Consider the following 20,750-nt stretch of genomic DNA (forward strand, 5'->3'; position numbering starts at 1 on the left):
CCTGTAATGCCTGTGCTTGATGGGGATGGTGTGGGTGTAAACCAGCCATGAGGGAGTGGCTGTGGGGTACTGACAACTAGACATGTGACCAGCAGGTCACTACAATGAAAACCTGGGCCATGTAGCATTGTCATCCCTCCCTGTAAGCATAAGCGGAGTGGACTGGCCTTGGGTATGCCAGTCCTGTGTGAGGCTGCGAACAATGACTCCGGAGCTCTGGGCATGGTTCAGTCCTGGGCTGTATGAGGAATCAACTGATGCGGGTGTCTCTGTTGTAGTATTGCCACCACCCATGGCCGCAAGCACCAATGTGTCACCCTGTAACCCAAGTCCCACAACATGGCCAACATGGAAGGTAGAGGGAATCAATGACCCTACATTCATACATACTTCCACATATGAAAGTTCGTGGACATGACACATCTGCCAACATATGTACTTATCCAATCACTCCGCCAATCCCCAAGCACTTATAAATTCACCATACACTCTCCTTGCAGTATTCTAATCACCCAGTCTCACCCATGTACTCATAGAATGACCCAGACAAAGTTACATAACCAAAGTCTTCCCCACTGCCAGAGGTAACATGGTTGCGTGCGCAGTCAACAGCACAATGTAATGTGGTAGGGCATAGGATCATCATGCATACATAATGAACACATGGACACAGTTAGATAGATAGTGGAACAGGGTACGGGCATGTTCAGCCCTTTTTTATTACCAGGATCACATGTCCAGTGTGCTGGATGCGTGTGGGGCCTCAGGGAATGGTTAGTGCTGGCAACAAGTACAACAGTAATCATCGGATAACACACAGAGATTCAATCATAAAGGGTCTATGACTTGTGCTGCACTAAGGTAGGGGCACCAGATGTGAAATAACACATGAAAGATTCTATCATAAAGGGTCCATGAGTTGTGGTGCACTGAGGTAGGGGCAGCAGATCTGAAATCATACACAAAAGATTCTATCATAAAGGGTCCATGAGTTGTGGTGCACTGATGTAGCAGCATCAGAAGCATTCACCATGTGCGCAGCCACCGATGATGTGTGGTGAGGCTAGGCCACACTGGTAGCAATGTCTGTTGCCTACTAGACTACGTCATCTGCAATCATGACTCAATCTGAATTGTGAGCCCTGCTGTCTGCATTGTAGATCGAAGGCATTAGTCAGCACAGACATCGAGGAATGCTTTTTGTCACATCCTCTTGACAAAATCTGAGGACATAGAGTACAGTTCACTCTGCAATTAATAAAGCAAGATGGAATTTGAATTGTGAGCCCTGCTGACCGCAGTGTAGGCGTATAGAACAAAAGATGAAATATCTATGGAATACACTATCAAATATGTAGGTTCCAGGGACGTTATAGTTAGTTGCCTACTGGACTCTGAAATAATGAATCAAGACTGAATTTGAATTGTGAGCCCTGCTGACCACAGTGTAGGCCGGAAGCAGCGGTCAGCAAAGGCCCACAGCCTTGTGGCGTTGACTTACAATACTAGAAACTATCAACATAATAGAAATAGATACTTTAAAAAGAATGTAACATTCTCTGACACCTCATACAACAGCACAGATTCAGAAGGAGAAATGAATCCTGATAATAGAAATAGAAACGAGTGTAGAGAGGAAGTAGCAGGGAACAGCAGAGTAGATCCAGTTTTTTTATGCCAACAACAGAGGAGACAACCCCGAGCATTCCGAACGCGGGGGAGGGGCCGTCCAGGCAACCAACAGAAGGAAGGCATCATGAGGAGACCATACATGAGAACACGCAGCCACAAGGATTGGGAATGGGATTAGAGGAAATGAATCAAAAAGCCCCTATTATCAACCTATCAGATAAAATACTAACAGTTGAGGAGATTTCAGTCTTAGAGAAAGGTCTTGGTTTTGCCCCGAACACACAGGGATGTAGGTTCTCTATAGAAAAAGATGTTCGAGACCTCTTTAGAAAAATAAGGATAAAAAGATTCTTTGAAGATAAAGACACTAGACCATCTAACAACAAATCAGGACTTAAACCCCTATCTACCTGGACACCCAGTAATGGTTTAGTGGGCCAGGAAGTCGACACCTTCGAAAAAGTGGTTATAAGTGGTCTGGAAAAATTACTAGATGAGAAAATCTGGACAGATAATAATTTACCCAAGAAAGAGAGGGAAGCTCTTAAGAATCTATCCAATTGTGAAGCAATTACCATCAAGCCGGGGGATAAGGGGGGCAGTATAGTGGTCTTAAATACACATGACTACCCCAAGAGAATGCAGGTACTTTTAGACAACAGATTACACTATAAAAAATCGAGTGTAGAGGATTGGAATAAACTTAAAAAGAAAGTCAGAAATTTAGTAAATCAAGCAAAAGAGGATGATATTATCTGCGAAGAGGAGTACAGATTCTTAATCAATGAACACCCCAAGGTACCTGCTCTATATGGGCTGCCGAAGATACATAAAAGTATGGAGGACCCGCCCATGCGGCCTATTGTCTCAGGAATAGATTCATTAACAGAACCCCTGAGCAAATACGTTGATCACTTTATCTGTCCATTAGTTGAAAAATTGCCTTCTTACATTAAAGATACGACAGACATGATTTCCAAAGTGGAGGGGATGAGTTTTAATAGAAATGCTCAGTGGCTGGTCTGTTTGGATATAAAATCACTGTATACAAACATACCTCAGGAGGATACAGTGACAATGATGACGGATATTCTGAGCAATGAGGATGGTGACCTTACGGCTGAGAACACATTTATCATTGAATGTATAGAAATAATTTTAAAAAACAACTTGTTGGAGGAGGAGCTTCGCGCGCACACAAGATGGTCGCGTGAGCACAGGGCTCACGGACCCTCGCCACCTCCATCGACTATCCTGTACTTTATCCTGGTTCTGACGACGGGTGTTTATTGGCGTAGTTCTACTGATCATTTATCTGTTTCAAAAAACTTTTTGGGACTTCGGGGTCCAGAGCTACAGATCGCCGCAGTTTTCTGGCCTGCTCCTGGGCGACGCCCCGAGCTATCTTGTCTGGCCTGCCGTCCAGTAAGTGAACAACAACGGACTACCGGACTGGCATGGGCTGGCGACCGCTTTTGGTTTCGATTCCTGTCCGGAGATCAACCTGACTTTGCTAGCTACGTAGACGGCCGGACGTGCCTATATTTTTGGTCTATCTGTTTCTGATGCCGATCTGTCGTGGCTTTCAGTTCTGAGACTGGCACCACCTTCGCCCTTTTGGTCCTGCATTTGCCACCGCAGTCATCATTTTCACCCGACAACAGGCGACCCGTACGGGTCCAGGATTTAAGATGGCCACCAAGCCTGAGAGTGAGAGGCGCAAGACTAAACCGGGCGTTCGAGGGAGTGCTTTGCAGACGAACATTATGGACCGGTACACCCTTACTAAAGGATCGCCGGGCGCAGCGTCTAAACCCTCGACGACAATGCCGGAGGACTCATCGATTGAGGAAGAGCCCTCGTTGCGGGATCTCATGGGCGCCATTACCGGTATGAAGGCTTCATTGGGGCAACAATATGAGGCCTTGACTCTCAAACTGGATACTGTGTCGATTGATGTCAATTTGATCAGGGCGGATTTGGCGAAGACAAACGAAAAGGTCAAATCCCTGGATCTCAAGACCACTAGTCTGGTCACTGACGTCTCTGACTTACAGGCTGAAGTCGGGAATCTGCGGAAAGCTAATGACTATTTCTCTGGGCGCCTAGAGGACTATGAAAGCCGTGCCAGGCGCAATAACATCCGCCTGATTGGGGTCCCGGAATCATCGACTGCTGCCTCGACGGACTTATTGGTGGAAGACCTGGTGCTGAACCACTTGGCGCCCAAGGGCCTCAGCAAGTTTTTCGCTGTCGAGCGTGCACATAGGATCCCCGGCGGCACGCCTAAATCGGGTGCTAACCCACGACCCATCATTGCGAGGATCTTTCATTTCCGGGACAGAGACGCTATCCTGCAGGCTTCGAGGCAGTCTGGTCCCATTGCCTTTGAGAACTCTACTGTCAGCTTTTATCTGGACTTTACACAACAGGTCCAGAAACAGAGGCTGGGGTTTCAAGGGGTCAAGAAGAGACTCCGGGAAAGGTCTATGAAGTATGCCATGCTCTTCCCGGCCCGTTTGCGGGTGGTTCATAGGGATCGTACTTTTTTCTTCGACCATCCTGGGGTCATGAGTGACTGGCTTGACTCGCTGCCTGCGGATCAAGAACCATTTGAGGATTCTGGCAGATCGGATCGGGCGGAAGGTGGCCCGACGGAGCAGGAATAGATGTCGACTTTGACCCCGTACCCTTCACGTTGGCTTTGAACTGTGCTATGCTGTGTAATTAATGTTTGCAAGTAATAGTCCTTTTGGGGGTGGGTGGGGGGTGAGCGGGTCCTTTCTCCTCCTGGGTTTTCTTTTCGTAGATTAGTTGGGAGGTTGGGCGACAGGCACACTGCAAGTTTATGGGGCTTTTTGGTCTTCAGCAGGGGTGCGGGGTGGGGGGTATAGTTGTTTTGGCATTGTTGGGGGGACTGGGTTATTTGTTTGAATTTTATTGTTATTTGCAAGGTGAAGGAAAGGCAAACTCCTGTTTTTTGCAGTTGCTTTGGATGTGGGGCGGGGGAGGGGCTGAATTCGGGGATGGGGGGTAGGGGACTTCAGATATTGTGTTGGAACGTGAACGGGTTGGGGGATGGGATCAAGAGGAGGGTGGTGCTGCAATTGCTGAAACGTTTGGCTCCTGATGTTGTCTTACTGCAGGAGACTCATTTGCTCGGCAACAAGTGCTACGCTCTGAATAGGCGTGGTTATCGCCTTGTGGCGCACTCGGGTTTTACTTCGGGCTCCAGAGGGGCGGGCATTCTGGTTCGGACCTCCCTCCCCTTGGCCATTGATGATGTCATACTGGATGATAAGGGACGATACGCCGCCATTGTGGGGCGCTGGGAAGGGAAGGTTCTTATTCTGATTTCCGTGTACGTGCCCCCGGGCCTCCAAGCCACCACATTCGCTGATCTGAGTGGACTTATCCTGGGTCTCCCCGAGGGTCTGCTTTTGGTTGGGGGTGATTTTAATGCGGTGGTGTAGGAGAGTAGGGTCTGCAATCCTATGATCACCCAGATTTTTGCTTTTTGCTGCACTGGTTTACGACTTTCCCTGGCTGTGGGCCTGCTAATCAGACCCACAGCCTAGCTGTTCTCTCTATCCAAATTGTACTCAGGTACTGAATTGGCACTGGGCCCTCTCCAAGTCCCTGTACTCAGGGCTGAGGTGTACCCAGAAGTCTCCCAGGGGCTGAAGCATGTATTATGCCACCCCTGGGCTGACTAACTAAACTGACACAACTGGCTGCACGACAGCTGGGGCAAGGTGGTGTACTCACCCTTTGCTTTAGATATAGTATACCTATATCTAACCCTAAAAATGGACACACAGATCTCCTATCAGTCACTCCTATGGCAGGCCTTAACAATCCTGAAGGCAGAGTGCTTGGAATCGTGTGAGATGGTGCTCTGGCATGAGCTGAGCCTGTCTACGGCTTTCGGGATCCATCCCTTAGCCGTTTCCATGATATCGCATACCATATACTCTTAAGTGCATTATAATCCTCGCGGTTATATGCCAACTCTGGTATCGCTTTATCAAAACATGTCGAGTAAGGTGTCATACGAATTGGAATACTAACCCCTCGCCAATTCTGGCGACGGGGTTAGCATTCCACCCTTCTAGAGGGACACGACATGTATGTAACCCCTAACCCCGGTTAAAGTCAAACAGAGCCTCAGCTCCACAAAATGGATGCTGCCACCGAGACACAAGTCTGCCCTCCTGCTGCTGGGAGTCCTCCCAGAGCAGGAGATAAGGACAAAGGGTTTCCTGCCAGGGGCAGTGCCAGCACCGTCCCAGACAGGGTTTTGTGTATTGTAGGTAGGCAGGGCTTTAGAGGAAGGTGACTGCACGTGGCACCCCGGTGCTCACTGTGCATAGGCTGGCTGGAACCAGTTCCAGGGTCACTCCAGACCCTGTGCTGGGGAAAAGCCCGCCAAGGAAGTGGGTGTAACCACCCCCCTCCTAGTCCCACCCCTAGGGCAGGACTTAGTCGCGTGCCAGCCCCTTTTTACAGGATAAAGGTAGGAACTGGCCCCCTTCCAAATCAGATCATCTTTGAATCCTGAAACTACTTTCCACGAAAGGAACTCAAGACTTCTTCCTAAGATTTCTCCCTTGTGACTAAGGAGTAGTCACCCTGCATCCGCAGGCACCATCTTAAGAACACTGCGGTCTGCTGCAAGTCTCTCCTCCGGATCAAGACTGCCCAGCTCGACGAGAACCGGCTTCCCTGGCACCTCTGACCTCTACCTGCATCATCAGTCACGCTGAGATTCGTGGGTGTGACGAGACCTCGAGGGACCGGCCATCTTCAAGACTGCACGACTTCTTTCCAGCAAGCCCGCCGAGTAATTTCCTGGTGAGTGCTTTGGGGTCCGAGAAGCCCCGACCCTGAGCAGCTCCAGCACCGAAGTGCAGCCTCCCAGCATCTCCACGATCTGCGTGGGGCCCTTCTGCTTTTTGCTGCTCACCGCGTTGTTTGGCTACTAGCCCGCTGGCTTGTGGCCTTCTGAACGACGCCCGACGACATTTCTGCTGCTGGTCTGGTTGCTCCAGGCTGGCCCTTGCTCCCTTCCAAAAGAGGAGCACCCCGGACCCTCCTGGTCCACTCAAGACGCCATTTTGACTCCACCGCGTGGGCTTGAATTAGCCAAGGCTTGTTGCCCAATCCTGGGTAACTTCGACGCCGACAGCTTCATCCATCGTGGGACAGCTCGCCTCTCCATCCTGGTCGCCGACAACGCCTCCTGGTCCGTGAGATCTGCAGAGCCAGCGTCGCCCACTCACCTGACTGCGGTGACTTCGCCCGGTGCCATCCTGGTGCCCACTTAATCACTGGCTAGTGATTCAAGAACTTGGTCCCCTCTGCTTTCAGGTTTCTTCTTCCTTGATCCAGGCTTGGATCCAACGAACTTTCCTTCACTGGTCGCCTGCCAGCAACTTCCCTCTTCCAGGCTCCTGGTCCGGCAACGAGATCCCCGACGTCTTTTCAGACCTATGCAGCTGCAGCCCCTGGGCTAGGTAACTTCGGCACTTCGGTGTCCCAGCATAGCCTCACTATCCTAGGGTCAGGATCCACTGTCGTTTTCTTCCTACCAGGTCGGGTTCGCCCGTGAACACTAACTTTGCCTTTACTAGCCTCCATAGACTTTGTCCCGCATCCCGCGTGAGAGTGCACACTCTGCACCGAGTCCCCTAGGTCTCCTAGAAGTAATCTAACGATTCCCTAGTTAAGTCCTAGCGATTCCAAAGCCTATTAGTACTGTACTTACCTGCTAGTAATTTCGCATTCCACCTTTAGAATATATGGTTTTTCGTGCCCCTCGGGCATTTGTGTATAACGTGCTAACTTAAGTATTTTCGTAAGAGTTTTTGTTGTGTGCCTAGCACCCTGCCCTCATAAAGAGTACAGGGTTGTTGTGATTCTAATAAATACACTGTTTATTTTCATAACACTTGTGTGGTGTCCTTTCACTGGGTGTTCAAGGGGTAATGTGATGGTAAAACAGCTGGCTTAACACGCCCTCTAGAGTCTTAGCCTTAGACTGCTCGTATCCATGCTACTAGGATAGCTGGTCTATAAGGTTGACTTACAACCAATCATCAATAAGGGTTGTTTGGACTGATATATAGTGATCACTAGAATAGTGAACACTGCACATCAGGCCAACTTCTCACATTGGTGAGCAGCGGTTGGGATTTGAGCTTGCTGTTGTTTTACCACACATGCCCTAAGAATATCTTGTGAAAGATCACATAAGTACTGAAGGTACATATAACTTAGCTTAGAATACTCTGAGTTCTACTGAACCAGCTGTTGTAGCTCCTAGGGCCTAGCACACCCTAAACTACAACTCTAGCAAGGGATCAGTAGGCAAACATATAGTGTAGGTAAGTGCACCACTTACACCTCACTAGAAAAGCATGTCTACCCAGGGAGATTCTACTGAGACTCCCCTGGTCAGTGTTGACCCTCCACAGGTCACTTCAAGATATGCAGCTCTCAGTTTCCAGGAGATGAGACAAATCTGTGTCTCCAGAAAACTGAAGCAGGGGTCTAACCCCACCATTCCCTTTCTGATAGGTCTCTTAGAGACATATGATGCCAGAAAGCTTTCTCAGTTACATGAGAACATGCCAGCCTTAGAGGGAACCTCTGGGGATCCAGACCTCCCCAACATTGCTACTGCAGTTGAGGAGGAGGATCAAGAGGAACTCTCTGGGGATGAGGTAGACAAAGGTCTTGAGGTAGTCAGAAGGCTAACCAGGGCCAACTTAGACTTACTTGGGCTAGGATCTGGGGGACCCCCAGTACTAACCCGAAGTGGGCCTAACCTTGGAGTTAGGAGAGATAGATCTCTTTCTAGGGACTCCAATAGATCTCTGCACTCTAATGCCTCTTCTCAGGGGAGAAGGAATCCTCCACAGAGGAGATTTACTTCCCCTCAGAGAAAAGAGCATGAAGCTAGAATGAGACAAGCTGAACTGAGGATTGAAAGGGAAGAACTTGCCCTGGCCAAAGAGAAGCTTGCCTTTGCTAGAGAGCAGCAGATGAGTGGGCTAGCTCCCACTGGTGGCAGCAATCTCCCAAGAGATAGAGAGAAGGGTTTAGATACTAAACACCTGACTAAAATAGTGCCCCCCTTTAAGCAAGGGGATGATATCCAGAAATGGATGGCTGCTCTGGAGAGGGCCTGCACTGTGCAGGGCATTCCCCAGAGTCAGTGGGCAGCTATACTGTGGCTCTCCTTTGATGGTAAAGGTAGAGATAAGCTCCTCACTACAAGAGTAGAGGATGCTAACAATTACCAGGTCCTGAAGAATACACTGGTTGATGGGTTTGGTTTAACCACTGAGCAGTACAGGTTGCTGTTCAGAGACACCCAGAAAACTCAGTCTCAGGACTGGTCTGATTTTGTGGATTGTGCCACTAAGGCTTTGGAGGGCTGGTTGCTGGGTAGCAAGGTTACAGATTACACAGGATTGTATAATCTAATGATGAGAGAACAAATTTTAAACAATTGTCAGAACCAGTTGCTGCACCAGCACCTTGTTGATTCAGATCTGACCTCTCCCCAAGAATTGGGAAAGAAGGCAGACAAATGGGTCAGGACAAGGATCAAGCAGAACCAGAACCAGAACCAGGGTGGTCAGAAGAAAGCAGACCAGAAGGGTAATGTTAAGCATGAGCAAAATGACCAGAAGTCTTCACCAGGTCCCCAACAAACCAAAGAGGGTGGGGGTCAGGCTTCCCAGAAGAAGAAGACTCAAGAAGGCCAGTCAAAAAGGTGGTGCCAGTACTGCAAAAGTAAATCTCACTGGTTTAGTGAGTGCACCAAAAGAGGAGGACAAACTCCTGCCACTACAGCTCCTAAAGCAACTGCACCCCCTAGTACAGTCAGTAGTGGTAGTGTACCTCCCAAGGCATTAGTTGGGTTAACCTTGGGTACTGAGGGGTCTGACAACTTAGTTGGCACACTCACTCAGGCTGTCCTTGTCTGTACAGGGGATGTGGATATGTCCCCTGAAATAAGTCCCAATACTTTGGGCAAATACAGGCAGACACCTTTGATAAATGGCAAAATGGCTCAGGCCTATAGGGACACTTGTGCCAGTGTCACCATGGTGACACCTAACTTTGTGGACCCTGGACAGATCATGCCAGGTACTGATTTCCTGGTGACCAATGCCAGCAATGTCACTACTAGTCATAGTGTGGCAATTGTGGCTTTCTCCTGGGGTGGAGTGAAGGGACAAAAGAAAGTTGTAGTCAGTTCAGACCTCCCAGTTGATTGTTTGTTGGGCAATGATTTGGAGTCATCACAATGGTCAGAAGTGGAGCAGAGGACTCACATGGAGATGTTAGGCTTGCCAGCACATGTGCTTGCTGTGACTAGGTCACAGGCCAGAAAATGCCCCACTGAACAGGTGCTGGATCCTGAAATTATGGACCAGACACCTTCCAAGAAGAAGAGCAGTAAGGGTAAGGCTTTGCCTTCCCCCTTGCCCCAGGTTGAGGATCAAGTCTCTGAGGAGGCTGATCTAGAAGAACTGAGGGAAACTGAGCCGAAAGAGCTTGAACTTGATCAAGTTGAGTTTCTGGGCTCAGGGGGACCCTCCAGAGCAGACCTGGGGAAGGAACAGTTGAGCTGCCCTTCCCTTGAACCCCTCAGACAGCAGGCGGCTGCTGAGGCTGCAGGGAATGCCACAGGTGCCCACAGGGTACACTGGGAAGATGGACTCCTATACTCTGAGTCAAGAGACCCCAAGCCTGGTGCAACCAGGAGGCTGGTCATCCCCTTGTCTCTGAGAGGTTTCCTTCTCACCTTGGCCCATGAGATTCCCCTTGCAGGTCATTTAGGTCAGACAAAGACTTGGGACAGGCTTGTCTCACACTTTCACTGGCCCCATATGAATGAGAATACCAAGGAGTTTTGTCGCTCCTGTGTCACTTGCCAAGCCAGTGGTAAGTCAGGTGGCACAACAAAGGCCCCCCTCATACCACTACCTGTGGTGGGGGTTCCCTTTGAAAGAGTGGGGATTGACATTGTTGGTCCAATGGAACCCCAGACAGCATCAGGGCACAAGTTTATACTGGTGGTGGTGGACCATGCCACCAGGTATCCTGAAGCTATTCCCCTTAGGACCACTACAGCCCCTGTAGTGGCAAGAGCCCTAGTTGGAGTGTTCTCCAGAGTGGGTTTCCCTAAGGAGGTCGTTTCTGACAGAGGTACAAACTTCATGTCAGGATATCTGACTGCCATGTGGAAAGAGTGTGGAGTGAACTACAAGTTCACCACACCCTATCATCCACAATGCAATGGGCTTGTTGAGAGATTCAACAGGACCCTGAAAGGGATGATTCATGGACTACCTGAACCTCTTAGGAGAAGATGGGATGTCCTGATCCCCTGCCTCTTGTTTGCTTACAGAGAGGTCCCACAGAAGGGGGTTGGCTACAGCCCTTTTGAGCTTCTGTATGGGCATCCTGTAAGAGGACCCCTGTGTTTGGTGAAGGAAGGATGGGAGAGACCTCTCAAAAAGCCTGCAACCAACATAGTGGACTATGTACTTGGTCTCCGCTCCAGGATGGCTGAGTACATGGAAAAGGCATCTAAAAACCTTGAGGCCAGCCAGGAACTTCAAAAAGCTTGGCATGACCAAAAGGCTGTTCTGACTGTGTACCAGCCAGGACAGAAGGTGTGGGTGCTGGAGCCAGTGGCCCCAGCAGCTCTGAAAGACAAATGGTCTGGGCCCCACACCATCATTGAGCAAAAGGGAGAGGTTACCTACTTGGTGGACCTTGGAACTCCCAGGAGCCCTCTCCGAGTGCTCCATGTTAACAGGCTCAAGGCATATGTTGACAGGAAGGACATGAGCTTGCTCATGGCCACAGATGAGGGACAGGAGGAAGAGAGTGACCCTCTCCCAGACCTGCTCACTCAGAATCCTGATGATGGATCAGTTGATGGTGTTGTCTTTTGTGGCAGCCTCACTGAACATCAGCAACAGGATTGCAGGCAAGTCTTGCAATCCTTCAGACATATGTTCTCTCTGACACCCAGCCAAACTGATTGGTGTACCCATGATGTTGACACTGGAGACAGTCTGCCTGTCAAGAGTAAAATCTACAGACAGCCTGATCATGTTAGAGACTGCATCAAAACTGAAGTGCAGAAAATGTTGGAGCTGGGAGTCATTGAGCCCTCAGATAGCCCTTGGGCTAGCCCAGTAGTTCTAGTGGCAAAGCCTCACACCCAGGGTGGTAAGAGAGAGATGAGGTTTTGCGTAGACTACAGAGGCCTCAATGCAGTCACTAAGACTGATGCCCACCCAATACCAAGAGCAGATGAGCTTATAGATAGATTGGCTTCTGCCAACTTCTTAAGCACATTTGATTTGACAGCTGGGTATTGGCAAATCAGGTTAGCTGAGGAAGCCAAACCTAAGACAGCATTTTCTACCCCTGGAGGGCATTATCAATTTGTGGTAATGCCCTTTGGACTGAAAAACGCACCTGCCACCTTCCAAAGGTTGGTGAATCAAGTCCTCACTGGGCTGGATGACTTCTGTGCAGCATATCTGGACGATATTGCTGTCTTTAGCTCCACCTGGGAGGATCACCTGGTCCACCTGAGGAAAGTGTTAGAGGCTCTGCAAAAGGCAGGCCTCACTATCAAGGCCACAAAGTGCCAGATAGGGCAGACACAGGTTGTATACCTGGGCCACCTTGTAGGTGGAGGCCAGGTTCAGCCACTGGAGAGTAAGATACAGGCCATCAAGGACTGGACTCCTCCAATCACCCAGACTCAGGTTCGAGCTTTCTTGGGCCTGACTGGGTACTATAGGAAGTTTGTCAGAAATTATGGGTCCATAGTGACCCCCCTTAATGACCTGACAAGCAAAAAGATGCCAAAGAAAGTTCAGTGGACAGCAAGCTGTCAGAAAGCATTCAATGACCTAAAACAGGCCATGTGCACAGCACCTATCCTCAAGAGTCCAGATTACTCCAAGCCATTCATTGTCCAAACAGATGCTTCTGAGTTGGGTGTGGGAGCTGTTCTGTCTCAACTGAATTTTGATGGTAATGATCAGCCTATTGCTTTCATTAGTAGAAGGTTGACACCCAGAGAGAAAAATTGGTCAGCTATTGAGAGGGAGGCCTTTGCTGTGGTCTGGGCCCTGAAGAAGCTGAGGGCCTACTTGTTTGGCACTCACTTCACCATTCAGACAGACCATAAGCCCCTCTTGTGGCTAAATCAGATGAAGGGTGAAAACCCCAAACTGCTTAGGTGGTCCATTTCCCTACAGGGGATGGATTTTACAGTGGAGCATAGACCTGGGACTGATCACAGCAATGCTGATGGGCTCTCCAGGTATTTCCACTTAGAGCAAGAAGACTCACCTGGTCAAGGTTAGTTTATTGTCCCAAAGTTTGGGGGGGGTCATGTAGGAGAGTAGGGTCTGCAATCCTATGATCACCCAGATTTTTGCTTTTTGCTGCACTGGTTTACGACTTTCCCTGGCTGTGGGCCTGCTAATCAGACCCACAGCCTAGCTGTTCTCTCTATCCAAATTGTACTCAGGTACTGAATTGGCACTGGGCCCTCTCCAAGTCCCTGTACTCAGGGCTGAGGTGTACCCAGAAGTCTCCCAGGGGCTGAAGCATGTATTATGCCACCCCTGGGCTGACTAACTAAACTGACACAACTGGCTGCACGACAGCTGGGGCAAGGTGGTGTACTCACCCTTTGCTTTAGATATAGTATACCTATATCTAACCCTAAAAATGGACACACAGATCTCCTATCAGTCACTCCTATGGCAGGCCTTAACAATCCTGAAGGCAGAGTGCTTGGAATCGTGTGAGATGGTGCTCTGGCATGAGCTGAGCCTGTCTACGGCTTTCGGGATCCATCCCTTAGCCGTTTCCATGATATCGCATACCATATACTCTTAAGTGCATTATAATCCTCGCGGTTATATGCCAACTCTGGTATCGCTTTATCAAAACATGTCGAGTAAGGTGTCATACGAATTGGAATACTAACCCCTCGCCAATTCTGGCGACGGGGTTAGCATTCCACCCTTCTAGAGGGACACGACATGTATGTAACCCCTAACCCCGGTTAAAGTCAAACAGAGCCTCAGCTCCACAAAATGGATGCTGCCACCGAGACACAAGTCTGCCCTCCTGCTGCTGGGAGTCCTCCCAGAGCAGGAGATAAGGACAAAGGGTTTCCTGCCAGGGGCGGTGCCAGCACCGTCCCAGACAGGGTTTTGTGTATTGTAGGTAGGCAGGGCTTTAGAGGAAGGTGACTGCACGTGGCACCCCGGTGCTCACTGTGCATAGGCTGGCTGGAACCAGTTCCAGGGTCACTCCAGACCCTGTGCTGGGGAAAAGCCCGCCAAGTAAGTGGGTGTAACCACCCCCCTCCTAGTCCCACCCCTAGGGCAGGACTTAGTCGCGTGCCAGCCCCTTTTTACAGGATAAAGGTAGGAACTGGCCCCCTTCCAAATCAGATCATCTTTGAATCCTGAAACTACTTTCCACGAAAGGAACTCAAGACTTCTTCCTAAGATTTCTCCCTTGTGACTAAGGAGTAGTCACCCTGCATCCGCAGGCACCATCTTAAGAACACTGCGGTCTGCTGCAAGTCTCTCCTCCGGATCAAGACTGCCCAGCCCGACGAGAACCGGCTTCCCTGGCACCTCTGACCTCTACCTGCATCATCAGTCACGCTGAGATTCGTGGGTGTGACGAGACCTCGAGGGACCGGCCATCTTCAAGACTGCACGACTTCTTTCCAGCAAGCCCGCCGAGTAATTTCCTGGTGAGTGCTTTGGGGTCCGAGAAGCCCCGACCCTGAGCAGCTCCAGCACCGAAGTGCAGCCTCCCAGCATCTCCACGATCTGCGTGGGGCCCTTCTGCTTTTTGCTGCTCACCGCGTTGTTTGGCTACTAGCCCGCTGGCTTGTGGCCTTCTGAACGACGCCGGACGACATTTCTGCTGCTGGTCTGGTTGCTCCAGGCTGGCCCTTGCTCCCTTCCAAAAGAGGAGCACCCCGGACCCTCCTGGTCCACTCAAGACGCCATTTTGACTCCACCGCGTGGGCTTGAATTAGCCAAGGCTTGTTGCCCAATCCTGGGTAACTTCGACGCCGACAGCTTCATCCATCGTGGGACAGCTCGCCTCTCCATCCTGGTCGCCGACAACGCCTCCTGGTCCGTGAGATCTGCAGAGCCAGCGTCGCCCACTCACCTGACTGCGGTGACTTCGCCCGGTGCCATCCTGGTGCCCACTTAATCACTGGCTAGTGATTCAAGAACTTGGTCCCCTCTGCTTTCAGGTTTCTTCTTCCTTGATCCAGGCTTGGATCCAACGAACTTTCCTTCACTGGTCGCCTGCCAGCAACTTCCCTCTTCCAGGCTCCTGGTCCGGCAACGAGATCCCCGACGTCTTTTCAGACCTATGCAGCTGCAGCCCCTGGGCTAGGTAACTTCGGCACTTCGGTGTCCCAGCATAGCCTCACTATCCTAGGGTCAGGATCCACTGTCGTTTTCTTCCTACCAGGTCGGGTTCGCCCGTGAACACTAACTTTGCCTTTACTAGCCTCCATAGACTTTGTCCCGCATCCCGCGTGAGAGTGCACACTCTGCACCCGAGTCCCCTAGGTCTCCTAGAAGTAATCTAACGATTCCCTAGTTAAGTCCTAGCGATTCCAAAGCCTATTAGTACTGTACTTACCTGCTAGTAATTTCGCATTCCACCTTTAGAATATATGGTTTTTCGTGCCCCTCGGGCATTTGTGTATAACGTGCTAACTTAAGTATTTTCGTAAGAGTTTTTGTTGTGTGCCTAGCACCCTGCCCTCATAAAGAGTACAGGGTTGTTGTGATTCTAATAAATACACTGTTTATTTTCATAACACTTGTGTGGTGTCCTTTCACTGGGTGTTCAAGGGGTAATGTGATGGTAAAACAGCTGGCTTAACACGCCCTCTAGAGTCTTAGCCTTAGACTGCTCGTATCCATGCTACTAGGATAGCTGGTCTATAAGGTTGACTTACAACCAATCATCAATAAGGGTTGTTTGGACTGATATATAGTGATCACTAGAATAGTGAACACTGCACATCAGGCCAACTTCTCACAGGTGGTCTCGGGGATGCTTGACCGTCACCCTCCCAGGGAACTGCCGAAGGCCCAGACTTGGTTGAGTGACTTCCTAGAGACGCTGGGGCTCACTGATTGCTGGCGCTTGCTTCACCCGGGGCAGTTGCAATATACCTATCATTCTGGTGCTCATGGTAGTCTCTCGAGGTTAGATCATATATTATTGCCCTCGGCCCATGCATCCCTCATACGGGAAGTTAAACATCTGGCAAGGGGTATTTCGGACCATTCTCCGCTTTGGCTGGTGGTTGATGTACGGCGGGGTTCGGCGGGCCGAGTGGCTCCGATCAACCCCTGGTATTTGAAGGACCCCAGGGTCAGGGCTGAGCTGGTTAAAACACACGATTGTTATTTTGCGGAAAATGTGGGCTCTGTTTCCTCCCCAAGTTTACTTTGGGAAGCTTACAAGACTGTCATTCGTGGCCAGGCCCTCTCGTTGATTGGTAGCGTGAAGTTGGCCAACCGTGCTGAGATGGTTCGCCTGGAGGGGGAGGTCACAGCCCTGGAGGGGTGCTTGGAATCTGGGGTCACCGCTGAGGGGTTACATCTATTGGAGTTGAAACAACATGAATACAGGGCTCTGGTCACGGAAGCCGCTAAGGAAATGGGAAGGGAACAGCAGGGCCGCCTGTATGATGTGGGTGATAAGGCTGGGAAATTACTTGCTTGGCTGGATAAGAGGGAGAATGCAAGTCGTGTCGTCCCTGTGATTGTTGCAGAGAATGGAGAGTGTTGTACTGACCCTGCTGATATTGTTACATGTTTTGCCGATTACTTCCGCGAGGTGTATTCCCAGTGTCTGATCGATCTGAGCAGGACTCCCACCTGCTATTGCGGGATATTGCACTTCCCCGATTGCCTGACATTGATAGGGATGCTCTGGATGCGCCGCCTACTGTGGACGAGATTGCCGCTGCTGTCCGTTCGGTCCAATCCGGCAAGGCTTCGGGCCCTAATGGGCTCCCCATTGAGCTATATAAACTACGCCCGGACACGCTAGCTCCGCATCTGCGCTCTATGTTTCTCGAGTCTTTGGAGGTGGACTCTCTCCCACCAGACCAGAGACTGGCCTCTATAGTCGTCATCCACAAAGATGGTAAACCTCGGGATCGCTGTGCCTCTTTTAGACCTATTTCGTTGATTAATGCGGAGCCTAAAATCTTGGCCAAGCTGCTGGCGACACGTTTGGCGACTGTCATTGGGGACCTGGTTCACCCTGATCAATCCGGCTTTATACCGCATCGCAACACGGCGCTTAACCTCCGACTGTTGCATGGCGTCTTGGCACGAGCCGAGACGCTGCGTGAGCCTGCCATCTTGGCGTCCTTGGACGCTACGATGGTGTTTGATACAATAGAATGGCCGTATTTGTGGGCGGTTCTTGCCAAGTTTGGTTTCGGTCCGGAGTTTGTTCGGTGGGTCAAATTGCTTAATGCCGGTCCCATGGCTCAGGTGGTGGTCAATGGACGGGTCTCTGCACCCTTTGCTCTGGGCAGGGGCACGCGACAGGGCTGTCCCCTGTCCCCCTTGTTGTTTGCTCTCGCCTTGGAACCGCTGGCGGCCTGGTTGAGGTGGGAGCCGTCCCTGAAGGGCATTAGATGGAATTCGGAGTTTGAGGACCGTGTATCTCTCTATGCTGATGATATTCTGCTGTATCTCACATCTCCCCGTAAATCCCTCATTGTATTGTTCGATGTCTTAACGTCCTTTCGCAAAAACTCGGGTCTTGTCATCAATTGGTCGAAGTCCTGTGTATACGTCCTGTCGGGAGACGCCCCTCTTCTGCCAAGTGGTTGTCCAATCGCGATTGTGAGAGATGGATTTAAATACCTAGGCATTTTTATCACTCTGAAACCTGAACTGCGGTTTGACCGGAACTTGCTGCCCCCTCTTCAGCGCCTCCGGGCGGATGTTGTTGCTTGGGGGAAACTCCCTCTCTCTCCCCTGGGTAGAGCGGCATTGTTTAAGATGATGTCACTGCCCCGCTTCCTCTACGCATTGCAAAACACACTTGATGTTGTCCCGGCTAAATATTTCCGTGAGGTTGAGAGTTTACAGAGACAACTGGTGTGGGGGGGTAGGCCCCGGATCGCCATCACTAAACTGTCGCTCCCGTGGTACGACGGTGGAATTGCTTTGCCTGATCTCCGTCGCTATTATTGGGCGTCTCAATTGGGGGCAATAAATCATTGCATGTATGGCCCTTGGCCGAATCCGGCCTTCGAGATGGACAAATGGTTGTTGCCGGGGGGTGACTATAATAGAGCTCTTTACTCGAGTCTCACCCTTCGAAACGTAACGGGCCCCACTAGGACGGCTGTCCAGGTGTGGAGACATGCTTCCATGGCGCTTGGGTGGTCTGATAAATTAACTCGTGCCACCCCACTGTATGCATCCGATAGACTTGGCTCTCTCTGGCAGTCGAAGGGGTTTGATAGGTGGGACTTGATAGGTATCAGCAGGATTGATGATGTTTGGACTAAGGGGAGAATGAAGACGTTTGAGGAATTGAAAACTGAGTACGCTCTGAGCGATCGCGAATTTTTTCGCTATGCGCAGGTCCGCCACGCGGTGCTCTCGGTCTTCCCTTCGGGTGTGGAGATTCCGGAGTCGTCCCCGCTTGAGGACAGGGTACTGGACGGACATGTTCCGGATAGTACGATTTCGCTTATTTATAAAAAGTTGATCAACTCCAGGTCTGATCTCCTGCTTCGCCTTAGAGAGGTCTGGATTGGTGATGGGCTGGAGCTGGACGATGAGGACTGGCAGGCGGCAATCTCCTCCCCTAAAGAGGTGGCCATCCAGGCGCGCCTTAGATTTGTGCAACTTAAAATCCTACATAGAGTGTATGTGACTGGTCCCCGTTTGGTGCACATGGGCTTTTCTGTGGATGGTTTGTGTCGGCGTGGATGCGGTCTCCTGGGCACCTTTTTCCATATCATTTGGGAGTGCCCTGAGGTGGTGCGATTCTGGACCCGTGTGCACGAGGTGATGAGTGAGGTTACGGGGGTGCGATCGATGCCGGAGGCTAGGAGATGCTTGCTGAATGTATGGGAACCGAACGACTACTCCGTTTCGCAGCTTCGATGGGTGACCTTGGGCAATATGATCGCTAAAAGAGACATTGCGCAACTGTGGGGCGCTCAGGGACCACCCGGGATTCGGAAATGGAAACAAAACATGGACTGGTGCATGTTCAGGGAAAAAACTGTATATATTTCTCGGGGTACCCCCCGAAAATGGGGGAAGATATGGACTCAGTGGAACACTTACCGTGGCGATATATGTTCCCCCCCTCTCCCTGACCCAGATGTTGCACCTACGTCCCCGTAACCCGAGGGTTCCTCCACTTACTACTGTATATTGGATACATTTTGTTCCTTCTGCCCCCCCCCCATGCGAGACTCTTTCTTGATAGAACATACGCTCATTGGTTGACCTTCCCGCTCTCACACCATGTAATGCAACGTTGTTTATATTGCTGTCTTTTCTTTCTCTTTTTCCTTGCAAATTGTTTGTGTTTGTATGTATAAAATTAATAAAAAGTTTCAAAAAAAAAAAAAAACAACTTGTTTCTTTTTTATAGGGATCTCTACTGCCAGACAAAGGGCCCCAGTATGGGAGACACTAGCGCTCGCAGCCGGGCTTGCTTATATGTGGGCAAATTCGAGGAGCGCCACATTTATAATGAATTGAGCCCGTTTTTTGAAAACATAAAACAGTGGTCTACATTCATAGACGAAGTGTTCTTTGTCTGGGAGGGAGATGAACAAGATCTTAACAGTTTTTTGGATTGGCTAAACTGTGGAGACCTGAACTTAAAGTTAACAGCAAATAAAAGTCAAGAAGCAGGTGACTTCTTGGATATTAAGATTAGGGCAGCAGATGGGAGATTATGTGTGGAATTATTTGTCAAACCATCTGACAGAAATACACTTCTCCACCATACTAGCTATCATCCCAAATGCCAAAAGAATGGGATCCCGTTTAGCCAGTTCTTGAGAATTAGGCGCAACTGCAGTGACAGGAAAACCTTTGAACTTCATTCAAATGTTCTAAAAAACAAACTGCCCCAGCGAGGTTACCCGAAAAGACTCATAAAGGAAGCCTATAAACGGGCTAAATATTTTATTAGAGAGAGCCTGTTTGAACCCAGGAATAAGACAACTGATACAAGACAGGGAATAGTTATGATGTCGAATTTTAACGGAATGAGTTATAAACTCAAAAATCTGATTAACAAAAATTGGTCAATACTCAATAAAACAGGATTAACACCGCTACACAAACCAACCTATGCGTATAGACGCAACAAGACCATCCGTAATCATCTGGTTCAAACTTACAGAGAGCCAAAACAGAGTCACCAGATGAGTATCAGGGATAGAAACGCAATTAGAGGTAATCTACTGTGCGGTACATGTACACACTGCAAAAATATTGTGAAATCAGACAAGGTAGAACTTAATGGTATTTCCCTTTGGATGAACGAACATGTTAATTGTAGAACCTCAAATATAGTTTATCTAATAATCTGCCCATGCCAAAAAGGGTATGTCGGTGAGACAGGACGTGAAATGCGCCTGCGACTCACGGAACACCGGTCAGCCCTTAAAAATCACAAAAAGAATGCACCATTAGTGGAACATTGGGCTGTGAATAACCATAAGGAGGAGGATTTAAAGTGGTTTATCCTGGAGAAGATAAGAATTTGCGCCCGGGGTGGAGACATTGATAAAAAACGTAAGCAGAGAGAACAATTTTTCATGTCTAAATTTAAAACCTACCACCAGGGGCTTAATAGCAGAGACGAGTGGGAAAAAATCATTAGATAAATGAATAACTGTAGAGGTGGGACAATTTGCTTGTATATAGCTGATGTTTTGGTTATCTGTATAAAAACTGCTGTTTTGCATATCCTCACTTTCATTTGTTAACATGGTTTAT

This window comes from Lissotriton helveticus, chromosome 3_1 (genome assembly GCF_964261635.1).
Source record: "Lissotriton helveticus chromosome 3_1, aLisHel1.1, whole genome shotgun sequence".
Lineage (NCBI taxonomy): Eukaryota > Metazoa > Chordata > Amphibia > Caudata > Salamandridae > Lissotriton > Lissotriton helveticus.